General features: G+C 45.8%; 1 long non-coding RNA gene across 1 annotated transcript in view; it reads left to right on the top strand.

The window, feature by feature from the left end:
* The window catches only part of LOC128328427 (uncharacterized), a 78470-nt gene extending 67590 nt beyond the window's left edge, over positions 1-10880 (top strand). Inside the window, exon 3 of the long non-coding RNA XR_008309204.1 lies at positions 10325-10880. This is a non-coding gene — a long non-coding RNA (uncharacterized LOC128328427). The remainder of the gene's footprint in view (positions 1-10324) is intronic.
* Positions 10881-20917: the final 10037 nt, after the last annotated feature.

Raw genomic sequence — 20917 nt, 5'->3', positions numbered from 1 at the left:
AAGCCGTACAAAGGCACCCCTGGCCACCGCCTCCACCTGAGCTTCCAAAAGCAGAGCCGGGTCCAGTAGTACCCCCAAGCTGCGTACTTGCTCCTTCAAGGGGAGTGCAACCCCATCCAGAACCGGTAAAATCTCCTCATCCCGATTGGCTCTCCTACTGACCAACAGTACCTCCGTCTTATCCGGATTCAATTTCAGTTTGTTAGCCCACATCCACCCCATCACGGCCTCCAGCCCCCGGTTCAGGACATCCACCGCCTCCCTAGGATCAGATGACAAGGAGAGATAGAGCTGAGTGTCATCCGCATATTGCTGACAACTCAGTCCAAATCCCCGGATGACCTCTCCCAGCGGCTTCATGTAGATGTTAAACAGCATGGGGGACAAGACCGAACCCTGCGGGACCCCACAGGCCAACGGCCATGGGGCCGAGCAGTAGTCCCCCAGCACCACCTTCTGGACCCTCCCCTCAAGAAAGGACCGGAACCACTGCAACGCAGTGCCTCCGATTCCCATACTCGAGAGGTGGCCCAGAAGGATACCATGGTCGATGGTATCGAACGCCGCCGAGAGGTCCAGCAGAACCAACAGGGACGCACTCCCCCTGTCTAGTTCCCGGTGTAGGTCATCCACTAGAGCGACCAAGGCAGTCTCAGTCCCATACCCGGGGCGGAAGCCATATTGAAAAGGGTCCAGATAATCCGTATCATCCAAGACCCTCTGCAGCTGGGACGCCACCACATGCTCTATCACCTTGCCCAAAAAGGGAAGGTTAGACACAGGTCTATAGTTGTCCAGGTTGGAGGGATCAAGGGAGGGCTTTTTTAATAGAGGTCTTACCACCGCCTCCTTGAGGCACGATGGCATCCTGCCCTCCCTTAATGAAGCATTAACGATCACCTCCAGCCATCTGCTTGTCCCCTCCCTGGCAGCTTTTATTAGCCATGAAGGGCAAGGGTCAAGAGCGCACGAAGTCGCCCACACACTGCCCAGGATCTTGTCCACATCCTCAGGCTGCACCAACTGAAAAGAATCCAACACAACGGGACCAGATGGTACCAGAGGCACGTCTGCCGGAACTGCCAAAACTCTGGAGTCCAGGTCAGCACGGATGCAAGCGACTTTATCTGCAAAGCGACAGGCAAACCGATCACAAAGAGCCGTAGATGACTCCTCCCCCATTGTCCGGGGGGATGTGTGGAGCAAGGTTTTCACCACACGAAACAGCTCTGTTTGTCTGCACTGAGCAGACGCAATGGAGGCGGAGAAAAAGCATTTCTTCGCCGCCCCCACTGCCACGGCATAGTCCCTAAAATGGGCTCTAGCCTGTGTTCGGTCGGATTCGTGACGACTCTTCCTCCAGCGTCGTTCCAGCCGTCGTCCGAGTTGCTTCATCGCCCTAAGCTCTGAGGAAAACCAAGGAGCAGAACGGGCTCCACCAAGCCGGAGAGGGCGTTTGGGGGCAACCGTGTCAACAGCCCGGGCCATCTCTCCATTCCAGAGATCCACCAAGGCCTCGACAGGGTCACCAGCTCTGGACACTGGAAACTCCCCGAGGGCCGTCTGAAATCCAAGCGGATCCATAAGCCTCCGGGGGCAGACCATCTTAATCGGCCCACCACCCCTGCAGAGGGCAGACGGAGCAGTCAAACTAAACCCCACCAGGTGATGATCTGTCCATGACAAGGGAGTGGTCTCAAATTCCCCCACCTCCAGATCATTTATTTCCCGGTTGGCAAAAACCAGATCCAGAGTGTGTCCCGCCATGTGGGTAGGGCCCAATACCAATTGAGACAGGCCCATGGTTGCCATGGAGGCCATGAAATCCCGAGCCGCACCCACTAGGGGGGCCTCAGCGTGGACATTGAAATCCCCCAATACAATAAGCCTGGGGGAACCCAAGGCCACCTCCGAGACCACCCCCGCCAGCTCAGGTAGGGAGACTGAAGTGCAGCGGGGTGGTCGGTACACCAACAGAATCCCCAGCCTATCTCGGAGGCCCACCCTCAAGGACAAACACTCAAAATTCTGAGATTGCCTGACCGGGCACCTGGAAACAGGGAGGGTCTCTGAAAAGATGACTGCAACGCCTCCTCCCTGACCCTCGAGGCGGGGCTGCTGCACGATCTGGAAACCTGGAGGACAAAGCTGAGAGAGACCAACCCCGCCCAGCGCATCCAACCAGGTCTCCGTCACGCATACCAGGTCAGCACGCTCATCCACAATCAGATCGTGGATGAGAGATGTTTTTGCATTAACTGACCTGGCATTCAGCAGCAGCACCCTAATCCTCGAAGGAGTGTTCTCAGAGTTCCCTAGGGTCAGAGGGTTGGGAGAAGGGCCGGAAAAAGGAACAGGCCTCAATTGCCTGCACCGTTTCCCCCGGTAACGGCCTGCCCAACTCCCACCGCCATACCTCCCTCTGCCCGCTACCTGTGATATTGCTGCCCCCACTCCAGACCCACTTTTTTGCTCTCCCAGACACATCTCCCCCGACTAACCCACCATGGCTTCTTGGCTTAATTTAAAAACAAAACAAAACCAGGCTTGCGTAGTCTCCTGCTGACTTCTTAATTGTGGGAAGACAGATCTTCAGGGCAGAAGGAGAGAGATCTTCTGGGCCTCAGGCAGCTCGCCCCACGGCAGAGAGCCACAAGGATGAGAGCCCTTGTGCTAGCCTGCCCTATATAGCAGCAGCAGCAGCAGCAGCCAAAGCCCCAGCAGCAGCCCAAGGAGATGTTACACACACCTGAGGAAAGGTGGGACAGAGGCAAAGACAGCAGTCAGTCAGTGCCCCACCCAAGCTGTTCCTTCTGTCTTCTTCCCCCAGGCCCTTGGGCTAGTCTGCCCTATATAGCAGCAGAAGCAGCAGCCAAAGCCCCAGCAGCAGCCCAAGGAGATGTTACACACACCTGAGGAAAGGTGGGGCAGAGGCAAAGACAGCAGTCAGTCAGTGCCCCACCCAAGCTGTTCCCCTTCTGTCTTCTTCCCCCACTGCCACTGGATGGCGACCAAGAATGGGCACATATAACACTGGGTGCAAAAGGCAGAGGAAAGGAGAGAGGATGAGCTGGGAATGGCAGACTCTCTTGCAAAGCATCTATGCAGGAATCATTGATACTCACTGGCCATTGGAGGCTGCTGGGCAGAATGGTGTACTGGAGAGCACCTAGGAAAATGATGTGACTGTAGAATGGCTTGAGGACATTGCAGGCCATACCTATGCTCCCATGCTATTTGAAAAAAAGAGACACCCAAAGCCTCCTTGGGCATGTGGAAGTAGTTGTGCAGCTCTTTCGATCCTTGCAATTGAGTTCACTTTCTGCCACATCTGTAGCTCATTCTGCATTTAAAAAATGCTAATTTGAAAAGTTTGGATGTGGGTAATCTTGTAAGCCTTTCAACGCTGTTATTTAGTACAAGCTCATCAAACATACAGTAAAATTTTGCCATGCAAAATCATCAATGGCCTCTTAAAAGCTAATGAAGCCCAATAGATGCTAACAATTCAAGTAACATCTGCTTTTTTCACAACATCAGTTGAATTAGGAGATGCTAGTTCATTGGAACTTGATGTTCTTCATGCTCCAAGAACTCTCTAAGATGTAAAAGATGTGTATTGAAAAGACAGATGTTTTCTTCATTGACAGCCATGGATTTTAGATGCTAGCATTCATAGCAAGTATTAGCCAACCAAAGTGCGACAATTGCCACAACATTATATTCCCATTCACTATGGAATCTACATTACTTTGCTAAAAACAAAATAAAAACAGTTGGTGAAAGGATGAACAAAGCACAGCATAATTATAGTGATAAACAACTGATTTAAATAAATAATGCAGACTTTATCATTTTCCACTCCCTAGGGGATTGAAGGCAAATCTATAGATGTATATCTGCAGGAATTCCCTTAAGGATTCTGTAGACCCAAGCCTGGACCAGTCAAGGCCCAGTACAAGAGAGAGCACTCTGCAGGCCAACTATAGGAAGAAGAGTTGATGTGTGACTCTGCCCCTAAGGCTGGGGATTCAGTTTTCTCAAGTGAAAAACAAGAATCAAGTGAACAACAAGAACACATTTCTGTCCTGTCACCAATTGCCCAAGGGCTCTCATGGCCCTGTATACCGCCAGCACAAAGGATAGAAGATGCTTCTTCTGTAGTTCATTCAGTGACACCAGAGTGCAATGCTGCAAACCAGCCTGCTAAATTCCTAATAGTTTTCAGCTAAGGAGTGAAAATCAGATGCTCAGCAGATCTGGTTCAATATTTAGATGCTCAAATAAATTCAGACCATTTTGAAGCAACTTTCATTTGTTCAGTGGGAGCTCTCCAAGGTCTAGCAGAACTCGATCTTTCTCTGCTGTCTTGATCCTACTTGAAATCTGATATATTTGCTGGTCAGAATGAATGACTCCCCCCCACCGCCCCTTACTGCAGCTGCATCTTCAGACTGACAGTTTGCAATATCTCAACTTTAGGCAGCATCGGAAAGTATTTTAGTACAGGTGAAACTTTGAAAACTCCTAAAATTGCTGTTTCTCTTAACAAACACTGCAGACAGGCAGCCAAGGGAGATAAAACAACAATCCCATCAGTACTCAACATCTTTTTATAAAAAAGACAGATCCCATTAAAATCTCATTAAAATCACATTTTAAACTTTTGATTAATAAATGTATCAATTAATTACACCAATTAATCAATTAATGCTTCCCGCACTAGACTACTATTGTATACTAGTGCAGTAATTTATAGTAATTTATCTCAGCAATTTATAATTCAACACATTCATGGAATAATAAATCTATATGGCTGTAAGTTACTTGTTTTTCAGTTATGCTGTGAACTGTGAATCCTATCCAATGGGATGTTTTGTACAGCCCAAACTGCACAGATATAAGTGTCCCAGGGCCCTTGTGCCAGTGCAGTAACTCAGGATGTTTTGTGTTGTAAATCACAATATGTCAGAAGGGGAATGGTGGGAGCAGAACAATTGGGTGACAACACTTAACTGCAGTCTTAACCATAGGAACATAGGAAGCCGCCATATTCTGAGTCAGACCATTGGTCTATCTAGGTCAGTATTGTCTTCACTGACTGGCAGCAGCTTCTCCAAGGTTGCAGACATCAGTCTCTCTCAGCCCTATCTTGGAGATGCCAGGGAGGGAACTTGAAACTTTCTGCTCTTCCCAGAGTGGCTACACCCCCTGAGGGGAATATCTTACAATGCTCACACATCAAGTCTACCATTCATATGCAACCAGGGTGGACCCTGTTTAGCTAAGGGGACAAATCATGCTTGCTTCCACAAGACCAGCTCTCCTCTCCATGTTCGCAGGATTCGCCTTGTATCTCACCTTGTAAACTACAAGCATCTCGCCTTGTAACTACAACCAGTACAAAACAGGAGGATTACTATAAACATATAAGCACCAAGTTTGTCTTTGATTTGGGTGAACTGCCTCCACATGATTAGGACAAGTGGAACAGCATGTTGGGAGGGGGAGAAGGATGTTCTCATGCATGTCTCTAATTGGTGGAGTCAGCTAAGATATATTGTAGGAAGTGGCCCAGTCTCAAGGCTCATAGAGAAACAGATGACATGCTGCTTAGATATAACCTTTGTAGTACACTAGATAATATAATAAAACTGTGAGTGAGGAAGGTCCTGGTTCAAATCTCATATCAACCATGTATTCACTAGACTGCATCTAAGCACCCCATAGATCACATTGGGGTAAAAAAAACCTGTCCTCCTTACAGTGCTACTGGAACAATTACTGAGTTAAGGAATTAAGTCAGTCTTGTGAAGCAAGCATTAATTGTCCTGTTTGCTAAGCATGGTTCACCTTGGTTTGCATTTGTATGGGTGACTACATGTGAGCACTGTAGGCTGTAGGATATTCTCCTTAGCTCCGTGGTAGAACATCTGCTTTGCATACAGAAGGTCTCAAGTTCAGTTCTTATCCTCTGCAGGTAGGGCTGGGAAAGATTCCTGCCTGAAACCTTGAAGAACCACTGCCAGTCAGTGTAGATCTGGCCTGCACAACGTAAGGTCTGGGGGCCAAATGTGGCCTACAGGGACTTCTTTGCTGGCCCCCAGGTAGGAATATTCTGCAGTATCATAGGAGCTGCAAATTGCCTTACTGTGCCATCCTATGCATGTTTATTCAGAAATATGGTACCCAGTGAAACTTACTCCCAAGTAAACATGACTAGGATTGCAACCTGAAAGTGACGGTGATTTAGGAAGAGGAGAGAGCAGTTATTTGGGGCTGGCATGCACTTCAGATGCCCCACTGACTTGGCAGGGATAAGGCCTATTTTCTGGCCAATAGCCTTGGTTGAAAATAGCAGGTCCCTTAACAGGAGAGATCAACACATAACTCAAAGTTCTTTAATATTTCTAATAATAATTTTAATGTAATAATTAATTTGCTGAAAATTGACTGGTCCCCATGGACTAAGTCATGGTTTGTTCTGGCCCACTGGGGCATTTGAGTTGTGCATTCCTGGTGTAGATTATAGTGAACTAGAAAGACTAATGGTCTGACTCAGTATAAGGCAGTTCCCTATGTTCCTACACTGTTTCCCCATGCGGCATGTAAATATTAAAGGGTTAACTGAAGATTAAATATTATTATTACTTGGCACTGATTCAAAAGCTAGTGTCACAGTGGTCCTCTGAAGAGACCAAATCCTATCAACTTGGAAAGCAGAATTTCCCCATCATTCTTAAAAGGTATTATAATTCTTCCAATGGAATATAAATTAGTGGCAGCACCAGGAAAAAAACTGAAAAGGGTCAAAATGCATTTCATGTGCACTTTCAGCTGTTTCAAATGGCAGAGTCCTGAAAAGGGAAATAAAGGCATTTTTTAACATTAACACTCAACCTTAAGCATATTTTCTCAGAAGTAATTCTATTGATTTTGACCAAGTTAACCTTTTAGTACCTATGCTGAGGACTATAATCTTATTTTAATTTCCATGGCAGAAGCCTCCTGTTTGCCTGGAAAGACTCCTCCCCACATAAGGGAGAGGGATGAGAGCAAAGACAGGCAGTAGGGAGAGAGTGCTACTGATCCTCCTCCACAAAAGAAAAGGGAGGATGTGAAGGGGAAGAGCTGAATATCAGTTGCTTGGATGAAAACCTATTGGCTACCTTCCAGCTCCAAAGTTCAAAGCTTCATTCCATTTCTATCACAGATGAAAATAAACCCGTGGAGGAACTGCTTTTTATATATATACTGATTGATGATGATGATGATGATTGTTTTATTTAATTTATTTATTTATTATCAAATATATACCCTGCCCAAACTTACGTCTCTGGACGGCTATTATTAATAAAGAAGGAAGCACAGCGGTCTACTTGTAGAGGGCATTATTCCTCTCTCAGCCTTCCTGGTGCAGCCTTTGCTGGTAATGGAAAAAATAATCCTTCATGCACAGTCACCAAATCATCTCTCCCCCCCCCCGCCCACTATCCTCTCTAATAAAATGCTTGGTGTCCATCCGTGCACGAACACCAAGCTTGTGTCCGTGCCTCCCTGGCCTGTTCTGCGCATGCGTGGAGCGCATGCGCAGAACAGGGCAAGGGAGACACGATGGCCGGCACCCGGTGGCCATCTTGGGCAGCCAGAAGCGGCCGCCCCGAAGAAGCTGGGTGAGCGGCGCCGGGGGACACTGGCCGCCGCCGCCTTGGCCAGAGAACACGCCACGGCGGCAAGGGAGAGGCCCCAGGGAGCAGAGGGCCTGGCCGGAGCCGCGGGCGGCGGCGGTGGGTGGCGGGCCTGCTTGAGCCGCGGGCCGCGGCGGCGGTGGGTGGCGGGCCCGCCGGAGCCCTGGGTGGCCAGCCCGGCTGGAGACACGGGCCGCGGTGGGTGGCGGGAGGGGGAATGGCAGCGGAGGTCCAGACCGGCCCAGGGAGACGGAGGCCGGGACCGGGGACCGAGCGAAGGCCGAAGAAAACTAAAAGCAAAAATGCTGCCGCCGCCGCTGCCGCCGAAATCCCACCCTCCCTCCCTCCCAACTTCCAAAACCACCTTACCCTGGCCGGTGACAAAGGCGTCCTTTCCACCCCAAGCGCCAGTTCGGGCAGAGCCTTTGCAGAGGGAGGAGCACTGCTTGCGAGCTCCTCTCTCCCTCCTCAATTTAGGATTTTCTTTGCTCAACTGTCACGGGCCAGGGTAAGGTTGTTTCGGAAGTTGGGAGGGAGGGAGGGTGGGACTTCAGCGGCAGTGGCGGAGGCAGCATTTAAAAAAAAAACAGTAAAGGGGAGAGGAAAAGGCTAGCGCCCGTTATTATAACGGGCTTCAAAATACTAGTTTTCTATAGTTAGGTTGGGCAAAAAGGCAAAATCCATCCATTCTTTTCCAAACAGTGCTCCCCCAGAAGCGTATCTAAGGAAAATAGTGCCTAGGGCAAGCACTGAAATTGCACCCCTGTCCAAACATCTGACACCCATCTTTCAGATAACTTTACCATAATATCAGCTCAAAAATACAAGTCCAGACACTTTCAGGAGAACAGGTTGTAAGCAACACACACATGCATACACACATACAACCACACACGTGGCACATATGTGCTAGTTGCCTTCCCAAGGAAACGCAGCACATCCATGTGCTGGGCATGCTTCCATAGAGCTAAGCAGTGAAAGCTCTCTTTAGCAAATATTCTGCCACCTCAACACACCTCACTACAGGTTGCTGCCTCCAAGAAATCCAGGGATGGTTTTTTTCTGTCCAAACAGCTTTTGCCTTAAAGGGAAATGGTTGCAATGGGAAATCCTAGGGGCCCCAAACAATCCGAAATTATCCAGCAGCTTACAATAGGCTTGGATCCAGCAGCCTGATCAGGAAGAAGGTGGACATTGCAACTAGCCACAGAACAGGAAAACAGTGTATTATTCAGTTTGTTTTTTAAAAACACCATACAATTTAAAGGCAGACACTTTCCAAATTTGAAATGCCACAAACCTTATAATCAGATTGGTTGACAATATGCAGATAAAGATAGAGCTCTGTATAGAGAATTAAATAGCATGTGAGTGAATATTTCTGTTTTATTCCTTGCCTCTCCCCGCAACCACCCTCCAGTTTTGCCAGCTTACAAGGTATTAAACCAACATTGTCTTTTTAAGGGATGTTTTGTCCACTTACTTTTGTGCCATTTATATCTGTTTTTTTAAATGCTCAAGTCCCTTGTCAACAACTTTGCATTCTTCTGACTCCCTAGATCAGGGAAAAATCTAGATTTGGGTCTTGCAGAGGCCATTTGAGCATGTGCAGTGGCCATTTTTGTTTTCAGCAGCCTTTTTTAATAATTTTTTTAAAATGGCCATCACACATGGTCAAATGGTCCCTGCGAGGTCCTATGCCTTGCCAGGCCTCACAGAGGCCTTCAGAGCATGTGTGGCAACCTCCAAACTGGCCACTGCACTGATCTTCGTAGGCCCAAACAGGGCTGAAAATTAGCCCAAGATAGGTTGTGGCAGTGATCTAAGAGGTCGGTGGGGAGAGGGGGAACCTTTGCAGGTGAAGGAGCTACAGGTTAAAAAAAAAATTATAATTTTTTTTTTAAATCTGTGAATTGGGGAGGTGGTTGGGGACAGTATGGCACTGGCGCCCCCCACAGTGGTGCCTAGGGCACATGCCCTGGTTGCCATCTTTAGTTTCACCTATGCCAAAGACTGCATAGCCATTGTCATCTCACTTTCTAACGTTTAATGATGTTGGAAGCCAACATGGCTTTTTGTTGCCTCCTCTAAGGACTCTAAGGTATGCTAGGGATTCACATGGTGACCAGTAGACCAGATGCACCAATGGTCTGTGTAAGGAGATGTACACAAGCAGAGTGTTTTGGAGAGTGAGAGAGCAGAGGTCATCCTAGAAACCATGTATGGAATGTTCCGGGCAGTGATTGAAATAATGACAGGTGGTGATAGTTTGGGCAGTTAAGAGTTCAATAGGGATTGGTTGGGACAGAAGAAGGAGCTGAGAGCAAGAGCTTCTGTGAGAGACTGGAGTTTGTTCAGGGTGGTTTTTGTGAGAAATCTTGGTAGTTTATTGTTCAGAGTCTGTAAGAGGCCAGTAGTTAACTGGAGCCCTACTCTGAGTGTGGAGTTTTAAGCCTGAGTGGAATTCAAATGAGATAATGGTGTCTGGGGGCAAAACTCCACGTTAAATGTGCCCTGTCTTCTGCCATTTTGGATGGCAGATTTAAGAGAACACCGCTCAGGAACCGGCTATGTCCATGTGGTTTGGGCAATATCAAGTCCATCTCACATGTGCTTTTTTACTGTTTATATTATAGGGACATTCACATTGCCTGGATTGAACCACTTATTAAAAAAAGAACATGCCAGGTCAATCAGAAGAGTATTATACTTCCTTTCTTCTGGCAGACCAGTATACAGCAATTACAGCTGGAGTAGCAAGATTCTGTGCTGCAGCATGCAAACTGAAGATGGGAGCTGTTGATTAATTGTAATTGCGACCTCTCTATGTAAATGTTTTGATACTCTATTACCCAGTCCTGCTTTTGATTTGATTTTACTTTAATTTTATTTTCCATTTTATTTTTTGATTGACAGTCACTGATTGTAATAATGAATTCATTTATCCTCGTTAAACAGACATGAAGTCTGGGGCTACACCAAGTTTCACAAACAAAGTAAAATATACTTGTCCTAAATTATTTGGCATACCTAAGAGCTACATATAAAAGGAAGGACAAAACTTCCAGTGTTGTATTTAACAACTGACTGAAACAAAAACATTGTAATGAAGATTATGTGCCATGCCTAGCAGATTCTCCATTTCCATCTTATGTAAATAATAAAATTGTTCTTACTTGTTTTACACTCTAAGCTTTGTTTCTTTTTATGCACTGAACATTTACCTCTATTCTGTGCTCTCAAGGAGAGATATTCACTGAGAGAAGGGTAACAAACATCATATGGTGGCAGCATACAGAAGTAAAAACAAAATTACCGTGAATGTGGTGATTTAACTGGTATAAAGAAATAAATTAAAATAAAACACATCCCGGAAATGGGGTGGCCCTCGGGTGGAGTCCTGATAGTCGACTCAGTATAAGGCAGATTCTTGTGGGAGGAGTCATCACTAGTGTTAGAGTACATGGTGTTGCATGACAAAACATTTCCAGTTTAAGGATTTCAGACTACAGGGATAGATAGAGAAAACCACTCCCCAAAGATCCTGTAGAGCTAATTTCAGTTGAGGTAGTAGTAGACAGTACTGAACTAGATGGACTAACCAACCAACCAACCAAACAAACAAACATACAAACAAGTAACTCAGTGTAAGGCAGCTTTATAAATTCATTTACTATATCCTTTCCCTTTGATTTGCTTGCCCCTGTGTAGGGGCATCTACCTTTGGAACCATGCACTCAATCTCTGCATTCAAAGGCTTCTAAAAGATCCCCTCATATTATGCATATCACAGTACAGTATAAGCAGAGTTCAGAAGGCACCAAAAAACCTTCATAGAGAGTTGTTGCTGACGCACTGAAGATAATGTTTCCTAAAACTAGAATTAATTGCCACAGACTTTTATCCAAAAAGGAATTCTAAGGCAAATTTGGGGTTTCCTGTTCAGGTGTATCACCCAAGGACGTTAGGAAAATGAAAACTATTTCAATTGAACTAGTTAATTTCTCAGAAGAGTTCCATACATGCTTAATGGAAACATATCCATCCAGTAATATAGACAGCCTAAAAGGAAAATGCAGATCAAGGACTTTATAACAACATCAGCAGTCACACTAGGCTAACCCCTCCGCTTTGCTCCCAGAGTTCCAGAAGGGTCTTCTGCCTTCCTCTTGTCTCAGAGAACCCATTTGTCCCATTTGATTTAAGTTTTGGCTTGTGGAGAGGAGATTTTGTTTGTTTTTGTTTTTCATAGAAGGGTTTAAAAAACAACAACCTGTCATAAAAGTATTAATAAAAGGGAACATACACACCCCATTTTTTCCTATACCTGCAAGGACCCATGGAAATATTTCAGGATATCTGGCCAATATAGCCATATATATCCAATATATCCATATATATCCAATTATATATAATAGGAGGTTCCTTTAAATATGAACTGGAGTGAATCTAGTACAAACTGAGTGAGACTTTTCCTAGCTCTGCTTTCAGTATATCCTTCTGTATAATAATGGCAGTATCCTCCCTCCCTCATTGTTCTTCATTTCTTCTTTGTCATATACTGTTTGGGTTCACAAAACTAATATTGTTTTTGGCATTAAAATTACTGTCTTCAGCTTCCTTACTTCAATGTAATAGTATTGTTTTTTTCAATAAGACCTGACATCTTTCTGACTTCTACATTCTAAATCCTTGAGGAGCAGCTTTCAGAATAATGTTCCTCTCCTCCACCCCAGTTATATTTTAACCCCTGATTACTTTTTAAAACTTTGACTTACTTGTTTATCATCTTCCTTTAGTCTAATACACAGGTGACATTTTACATGCACTGAGCACAATATTTGTCACCTAGAAGCAGACAGCAAGATTATATACATACTATATACCCTGGAGTTTACATATGTCATAATTGAAGTAAGTTCTTCAGCCTGGGAAACAACATGACAGATACATGTGTTAGGAGAATTCACCACCTGGCCAGGTTCAGTCTTACTAAAGTTTTAAAAAGTGGGAAACTAGGACCCAGGAAAGCCTGATCTGTCTCCTTTTAGCTTCCTGCTGGGAGCCAAGGATATAGCAATGTATGAAAGCAGATTATGAATAGAGATGAGAACATAAGAACACCCCTGCTGTGTCAGGCCAAAGGCCCATCTAGTCTAGCATCCTGTTTCACACAGTGGCCCACCAGATGCTGCTGGAAGCCACAGGCAGGAGTTGAGGGCATGCCCTCTCTCCTGCTGTTACTCCCCTGCAACTGGCACTCAGAGGCATCCTGCCTTTGAGGATGGAAGTGGCCTATAGCCATCCTACTATATCCGTTGATATAGACCACTCCTCCGTGAAGTTATCCAAACGCCTCTTAAAGCTTTCCTGGTTATTGGCTGTCACCACATCTTGTGGCAGAGAATTCCACAAGTTGATTATGAGTTGTTTGAAAAAAATATTTCCATTTGCTGGTCCTAAATTTCCTGGCAATCAAATTCATGGGATGATCCCTGGTTCTAATGTTAAGTGAGAGGAGAATTTCTCCCTATCCACTTTCTCCACACCATGCATGATTTTATAGACCTCTATCATATATATATTTTTAGATTTTATTTTAAAGAATAAACATTACTGTCCAAGACACTCCCAAGAATGAAACACTTTCATATAAAGTTTTAAAATAAAGAAGAGAGAAGAAGAAAAAGAAAAAGAAAAAAAGAGAAAAGAAAAGAAAGGAAAAGAAAAAACCCAACAAAGAATGCATATATATGTAATCACCTTCTAAAGCACATACAATTCATTAAATTTTGACCATATAGTTTGAAACTCTTCTTCTTTGCCTAAATGGCGGGGGCGGGGGAACCAATTCAAATGCAGATTTCAGTAGTCCAAAGATGAACTGCTGGAGTAAATCTGCTTTTCCAGTACTGAATTATAATATTTTTGGCCACTTCCCAAGCATGAAGAATCCATAGTTGTTGATAAAGTGTTAAGTTCCATATCCTGGAAATATATCCCAGAAAAACATAGCTATCTTTAAAACATAATGATAATTGCAGTGTCTTATTTACAATGTTATGGACTTCATCCCAAAAAGATGCTATAATTGGGCATGACCAAACAATATGTGACAATGTCCCCTCATAAATATTACATCTCCAGCAAACTGCGTTCTGAACCCAGCCCTTTCTGAACATCCTCTGGGGAGTCCAGTAAGAGCGAAACAAACGTTTTTGCTGAACAAGTCTCAATTTAAGATCTATATATGCGCGTTTCATTATCCTCAGTGCTATTAACCATTGCTCTACCGTAATGGTATATTCATGATCCCTTCTGTTTTATCTGAATCCTTTACACCCTTGCACTTTAAAGGACAGCATTTGCCAAACCGGATACTGTCCAGCTCCTGTCGGCTATTCCCCAGGCATCATTTTAAAAGCTGCTCTGCAACCTTTTTGATTTTAAGCACCAGCAGTCTGGTTCCATCTTGGTTCAAGTGCAGCCCATCCCTTTTGTACAGGCCTTGCTTGCCCCTAGATGATTGCGAGTTATCAGGGGAAATGGAGAAGTAAAGATTGTTCCCTCTCATTGAGTGCCTTTTGGTGCCTTTATGGGTAATAAACAGGATGTGCCTCAGTGAGAGAAGTCCCACCCCCGCTTGCAAATTTCCATTGTATGTATGTGTTCCTTCTCTCCCAGCTTGAAAACTTGTATGTGCCTGTGTGCATTTGATAGCCAGTTTGCTTGTGCTTCTTGCCTACCTCCTTCCCAGTTTGTATCTCTATGAGGCTATTCACACGATTGTAGAAAATCGGGCTAGGTTACCAAAAATCAGTAACCCGCTCAAGTAGCCTGCCCCTAAAACCGGGTTTGAGAAGTGAGCGCTCTGCAAACCCATTTTTAAAAATCGTGAATAGCCATGGCACGGCTCTGCACCACGGCTACTCACAAGGAGACCCCCAAAGGGGAGGCAAAAAGCCTCCTCCCGGCTCCAGGGGTCTTGCCAGCATGCCCTGTGCGCTCACGCAGGGCATGCTCGAGCTTCTGGGGACTGATTGGCCCCCGCTCCCTCCCACTGGCTCTGTCATGGAGCCGGCAATCTTTTGGGCAGCTGATCCGGCTGCCCAGGGCTCCTGCCCTGCTCGTGTGTGGGGAGAGTGGGTTTAGCCAGCTCTCCCCACTCAGCTCCGCAAACTGAGTCTCACTGATCGTGAGACCCAGCTCTATGTGTGTGTGAGGGGGGGAGGTGTAGTTTTAACCCTTTAAAAAAAATCATTTCAGAGTAGTATAGCAAGGTGCCAAGTATAAGCCAAAACTGTTCTAGTACAAACTTGTAAGAAAACCCCTCCCCATCCCAACAATATACCTTCTTGTGAGGAAATCAGTAAGTACAAAAGTATTGAAAGCTTTAAAAGGATTAAGAGAGAAGAAAAATGTTCTAACAGAATGGTTCTTTTTTGTTTTTTCCTTTTGGTTTACCATGTGTTGGCTGTTGGGTCCGAAGACACTAAACTGCTTATAGCTCTAATCTGTCTGTGTGTTTTTGTTTGTTTCCTTATTAAAAATATTTATATGCTGCTTTTTTTAGCAGCAAAGTTTTCAAAATGGCTTAAATAGCAAAATATATGAGAAAATGGTTCATTCTCATAATATAAATGGTTTCTCCTCATAATAATTACTATATTGTTTTCCTTTGTACTTGTAACAGTAGTTCATATATCACTTACATATTGAGGCGATTCTCATGATCACCAAAAAGTGGGCTAAAGGGGCCCAGCCTGCTTTCTGGTGAGCATGAGAACCACCGGGCTCGCAGGTGAGCTCATTGTCCTTAAAGCAGGTAACCTGCTTATGGAGTGCTCCCCTTAGACGTGGTTAGTGGAGCGCTCCGCTTACCCCATCTATTTGATCATGTATTGCTCCGGCGTGGCGCGGCTCCACACCATGGCAGCACATGAGGAGACCCCCTCCAGGAGGCTAAAACAAACCTCCCAGCCCTGGGGGTCTCTCCAGGATGCCCCGCTCGCTCGGGGCATCCTGGAATTTCCAGGAGCCGCAAGGCCCCTGATCCCTGCAGCCCCTGCTGGATCTGTGACAGAGCCAGCAGTCATGTGGGCGGCAAATCCGGCCGCCCAGGGCTTTCTGCCTGATTGTCTGCTCTCCCCGCTAACCCACACTCAGAGAGTCTCACTGATCATGAGACTTGCCTCATTGTCTTTTTAATAATATATAACGATAATACTTTCAACTTCTTGAAAGTAGCTTCACAAATTGTAGTGCATGTAAATAAAAGTCAACATAAATATGTATATATTTGTGTGTGTTAAACACATATACATATATTTTATTATGACACATATCCTGTTCTTCCTCCAAAAAGTTCAGGGTAGCATACATGTTCTTCTTCCCCACTCTTATCCTCACAATCCTGTGAAGCAGATTTGGAGGAGAGAGAGTGTGTCTCACCTAAATTCCCACAGCAAGTTTCATGACTGAATGGAGAATGCAAGTCCCCCAATCCTAGGCTTAAAACACTAATCACTACACCACACTGGTTCTTAACTGTCCGGGTATTGATTGGAGGAGAAAGCTGATGCAGGAGAAAAGGGAGATTCATTTTTAGCGGTGAAGCAAACTAGTGGGGAGGAGGGTGTTGGGTACCTTTAGAGAGCATGGAATGGTTTGATTATCAAAATGTGGGGAGGCTGTGGGCTTCAGCCAGGCTCTGTGGGCCCAAGCCCTGATCTTTTAAGTACCTAGCAACACCTCTGCAGTGTGTCTTCCTTCCGCAAGGAAGAGGGGAGAGTGCAGGATCATCCTGGAAATATCTGTTATCAGCAGGTATGATGTTCATAATGTCTTCTAAAACTAAAATAAATTAAAAAATTCAATCTTTCCCTGAGTGTATTTTATCGTAAAAAGTAACACATTCAGTTAATTTAAGTGTCAGGCCAAGGGGCAGGGAAGAAAGGGAATGAGAGAAGGGGGGGAGGAGTACGAAGACAGAAGGTGGTGCAAGATGGCCGTGAGGCAACAGAAGGTGACATAAGACTATGTTTGGCCCCCACAAAGTTGCATCAGATTCCAATTCAGACCGCCACCAGATTTGAGTTTGGTACCCTTGACATAGTGCATTTGGAAGAGAGATAAAACCCAAGGCCCAATATTTTTATATATTGGGGGGGGGGGATGGGGGAAATCCTGTAGTATGCTCTGTAATTTGTTACTGGATCTGCCCCTAGAGTGAAATTAAGATAATATTTTAATATGGATATACATAAGCAAAGAGTTTTGTGAGGAAGGCTGTATCAAAGAGGAGGCATTTGAACATGTGCAGAGTGCCTTTCCATCATCACGGAGTAAACCAAACCATTTGACAAGATAAGATGGTATAAGTTACAGGTGCCCCACTTTTAAAAAATTGTTGTCACAGTTGTCAATGGACAATAACCATTTTCAGATATAAGAATAACTGTGCACAGATTGTATGAAGTGGCTCAGAGAAAGGTCAAATTAAAAGTGAAAGCCAGTGCAAAATATCTCTTAACTAGATTTTGAGCATTGCAGACTCTCGCCTAATTATAGGCACATCCACACCCTCCAAGTTTCTTAACTACTGAATCTCCTAAATTAGTCAACATAGAAATCAGTTCACTCCTGCAATACAAAGTGTTGATTTGCATGTGTGGATGAATCATCACAGATCTAGCAGCCTCAAAGCCACTTTACACATTCCACTTGGGACACTTCTAAAACTGTTTATCTGAATTTCATCCCAGCTTTTGGAATTCCAAATTACCTTGCCTTTTTTCTGAAGTGAAATGGAAGCATGAACAGCATTATTCTAAGAAATTTTTACTCAGAAAATTTGTTGTGGTGAATTCAGTGGGGTTTACTCCCAAACAATAGGTCCATAGGTCTGCAGTCTAAGAATCTTGCTCTTTCTATGTTTAGCCTACTTTCCAGTAGGCTTATGAAATCATCCAGCATGAAATCATCCAGCATCCACATGTGTGTGTCCATGTGTCCGTCCATGTGTGTATGCCCCCTTCTCAACTTCTCAACACCTGGACCAATATGAACCAAATCAGGTACAGTTGTAGGAACACCTCAACGGCATAGTTTGTGATGATGTCATCTACCCCTATTCAAGATGGCAGATGTAAACTTTTGAGGCACAGGTAGGCTAACTTGTGAACCACCTAACACATTTGAACCAAATTTGCTACAGCTGTAGGGACACATAGGGATGCCCCAACGGTGTAGTGTGTGATGATTTCATCCATTCCATTTCAAGATGGCAGACGCATGAATGATTGAGGTGTAAGTGGCCTAACTTGTGGACTGTCTAACTGATTTGAACCAAATTAGGTACAGGAACAACTCAGTGGTGTAGTTTGCGATGATATCATCCACCCTGATTCAAGATCATGGATATATAAACATTTAAGGAGCATGTGGGCTAATTTGTGGACTGACTAACCAATTTTAACCAAATTTTCTACAGCTGTAGGGACACATAGGGATGCCTATTGAAATATTGCTCAATATTCCTAGGGATGATGTGAGAAAGTAGGCCAAGCTCACAATGCCTCTCCCAGAGCATCTGTGTAACCTTTTCGCTGCAGTGGAAATAGGTTGTAATCTTGTGGCACTTGTCTACAAGGGCAGCTGTGGCAATAGCAGCTCTGAAGGGGGGAGCCCCCAACAGTCCCTCCCCCTCACCTCATTGCTGCCAAGTGCATCTATCACAACAAATGCAGAGTGTGTGCCATACAGTGTATGGACACAAACTGTAGCTGGAGTTCTGCCCTCAGCACATTGGCACCATTGTCATTGACCCTGAATCCCCTGTAGAGAATTGGCTAGGTGTGGACAACCATTCTTCCACCTGGTGCCCGATGACCATCAATAGTTCATCTGCTGTGTGGTCAGTGTCCATTGGCTCCATATGCAGCAGAGCCCACCTGAGCTTTGCTGCCTGGGAGGATGTGTTGGCCATGCCAGCAACAGCAGATGACATCCTCTCTCTCTCCTTCCCCCACCAGTGTGCAGTGAGGGACAGGAAAGCAACCTACACTCCACTACAGCTGATCCACACATCTGTAGTGAATTGTACACTGGTGTTGGGCCCTGCTGAATCCAGCAGCCCCAACCCAACCTCCCTGCATGCCTGGCACTACAAGGGCACCACCCTCCTACTGAAGGTGGTGCATGCGGGGATACAATACTCGGGGGTAAGCAGCTAGATCAGCCGGCAGAAGCCTGTGTTTTCCACCACCTGAAATGGCTGGTCATCCAGAGCCGTCATCTCTCCAATGGCCCGGGTAATGAGATGTTCCTCTGGACAACCTGCATGGAAGGCAATGTTCCCTGCTTGACACCAGGAGCAGGAGTAAGTCCCTTGCCACCGCTAGTCGAGAGCACAGGTGGTGGCCTAGCACCACCAGCAGGAGCAAGGATCCCTGGATGATGCCATTTGATGTGACTCCACATCAATGACATCCCCAGATGCTTGGTGTCCTTTCCCCTGCTGATCTGTGCCCTGCAGTAGACACAGACAGTGTGTATAGGCTCACTTTGGCAGTGCTCAAAGTGGTGCCACACAATGCTGCCAGCAGACTTGGACCACTTGGGTGCTGGCAGCACTAATAGGCCTGCTGGTTGAACACCACCAGCATTCTCACCACCCTCTGTTGTCCATGGCTACAAAGGTTCTGGGGTAACAGGAATGACATCCTCCTGCTCCAGCTCCTACTCAGGCTGGGTGGGAGTCACATTGATAGTGGAGAGGAGGGGCAATCTAGCTGGGGTATCGGATGTTCTTCTTCCCTGACTGGGCTTACCCCCACTACCACTACCTCAGCCACCATAGGCAGCTGCACTGTGGGAGCAGGCATCACCAGAAACGAGAGCCTGCACTCAACAAGCTCTAGGGAGACTTGGGGAGTAGGCCCCTCTCGCCACCCTTGCCTCCCCAATCAGCATTATCCCTCCCTCTGCCCCCAACCCTGCTCCTAGACCTATTCTGCACCCTCCTACACATCCCATCCCCCAAACTAGGCACAAGTAGACAAGAAAAACCAAGTAACTACACACCAAAGCACTTAAACACAAAACTGATCCAGAATCACCTAACCACAACAAAAACCATACTACAATCTAACCAATCCAGCAATATAAGAACAGCACTACAACACCAGAAACACAGGGGAAAAGACACAAGCACCCTGCCAAACTTAAAAGAGACAAATAACAAAAATAAACTAGCCAAGAAGTAGAAATAGATTTAAAGTGGGAGAGGGTCCTCACATTTCTGACAATGATGGAGCAGTCAATTCACACAGTCAGGATGGGAATTTGGGGGATTAAAAAAAAGGCAAGTGGGTAATCTAATACATCCAAATAAAGGAGTGATCCAAAGGTGGAGGTCGGACAGCGGCGGCAAGGTGAGCAGGTGGGGCTTGGATGGTGGCAGCAAGGTGGGCAGGTAAGGGTTGGGTGGTGGTAACAAGGCAGGAGGGTCAGACGGCAAGGTGGCAAGGTCAGGTGATGGAGACTGCCAAGGGCCCCGAGAGAGTGATGGAGGCTGGCAGGGGCCCCAAGGCGGCAGCAGGGGCGGAGGCAGGGGCAGGGGTTAGCAGGTGGCAGTGGGGGCAGAGGTGGGAGCAAGGGTCACCAGAGCAGGGAGGGACAGAAGCAGGGGGTCCACAACAGCAGACTAAGGTGGAGACCAAGCCAAGCAAGCAAGCAATAAACAAAAGCAGCTGGTGCACAACCAGCGCTCTTCCTGCAAAGCTGAATGAATGAATGACTAGCTTTATTATGATCATTGATCGGTTATACATACAAACAGATGATACTGTATTCAGATAAAACAAGTCATACAGAATGCACCAACATAGGAGGCTCTTGTAATGTAAAGTGTGTCATCAAGTCAGTGTCAACTCCTGGTGCCCACAGAGCCCTATGGTTGTCTTTGGTAGAATACAGGAGGGGTTTACCATTGTCTACTCCTGTCCAGTATGAAATGATGCCTTTCAGCATCTTCCTATACCGCTGCTGCCTGATATAGGTGTTTCCCATAGTCTGGGAAACATACCAGTGGGGATCTGAACTGGCAACCTCTTGCTTGCAAGTCAAGTCATTTCCTGCTGTGCCATTAGGTGGCTGTTAGCTACAAGAGGGAAGCCTATTGTAGCAGCATCTAAAAGGAAGGGCTGGAAATTCGGTGTTGGCGGATC

This window comes from Hemicordylus capensis, chromosome 5 (assembly GCF_027244095.1).
Source record: "Hemicordylus capensis ecotype Gifberg chromosome 5, rHemCap1.1.pri, whole genome shotgun sequence".
NCBI classification, from domain to species: domain Eukaryota; kingdom Metazoa; phylum Chordata; class Lepidosauria; order Squamata; family Cordylidae; genus Hemicordylus; species Hemicordylus capensis.
The sequence above is the reverse complement of the archived record's forward strand: the minus strand, read 5'-3'. Positions and strand labels throughout refer to the sequence as shown.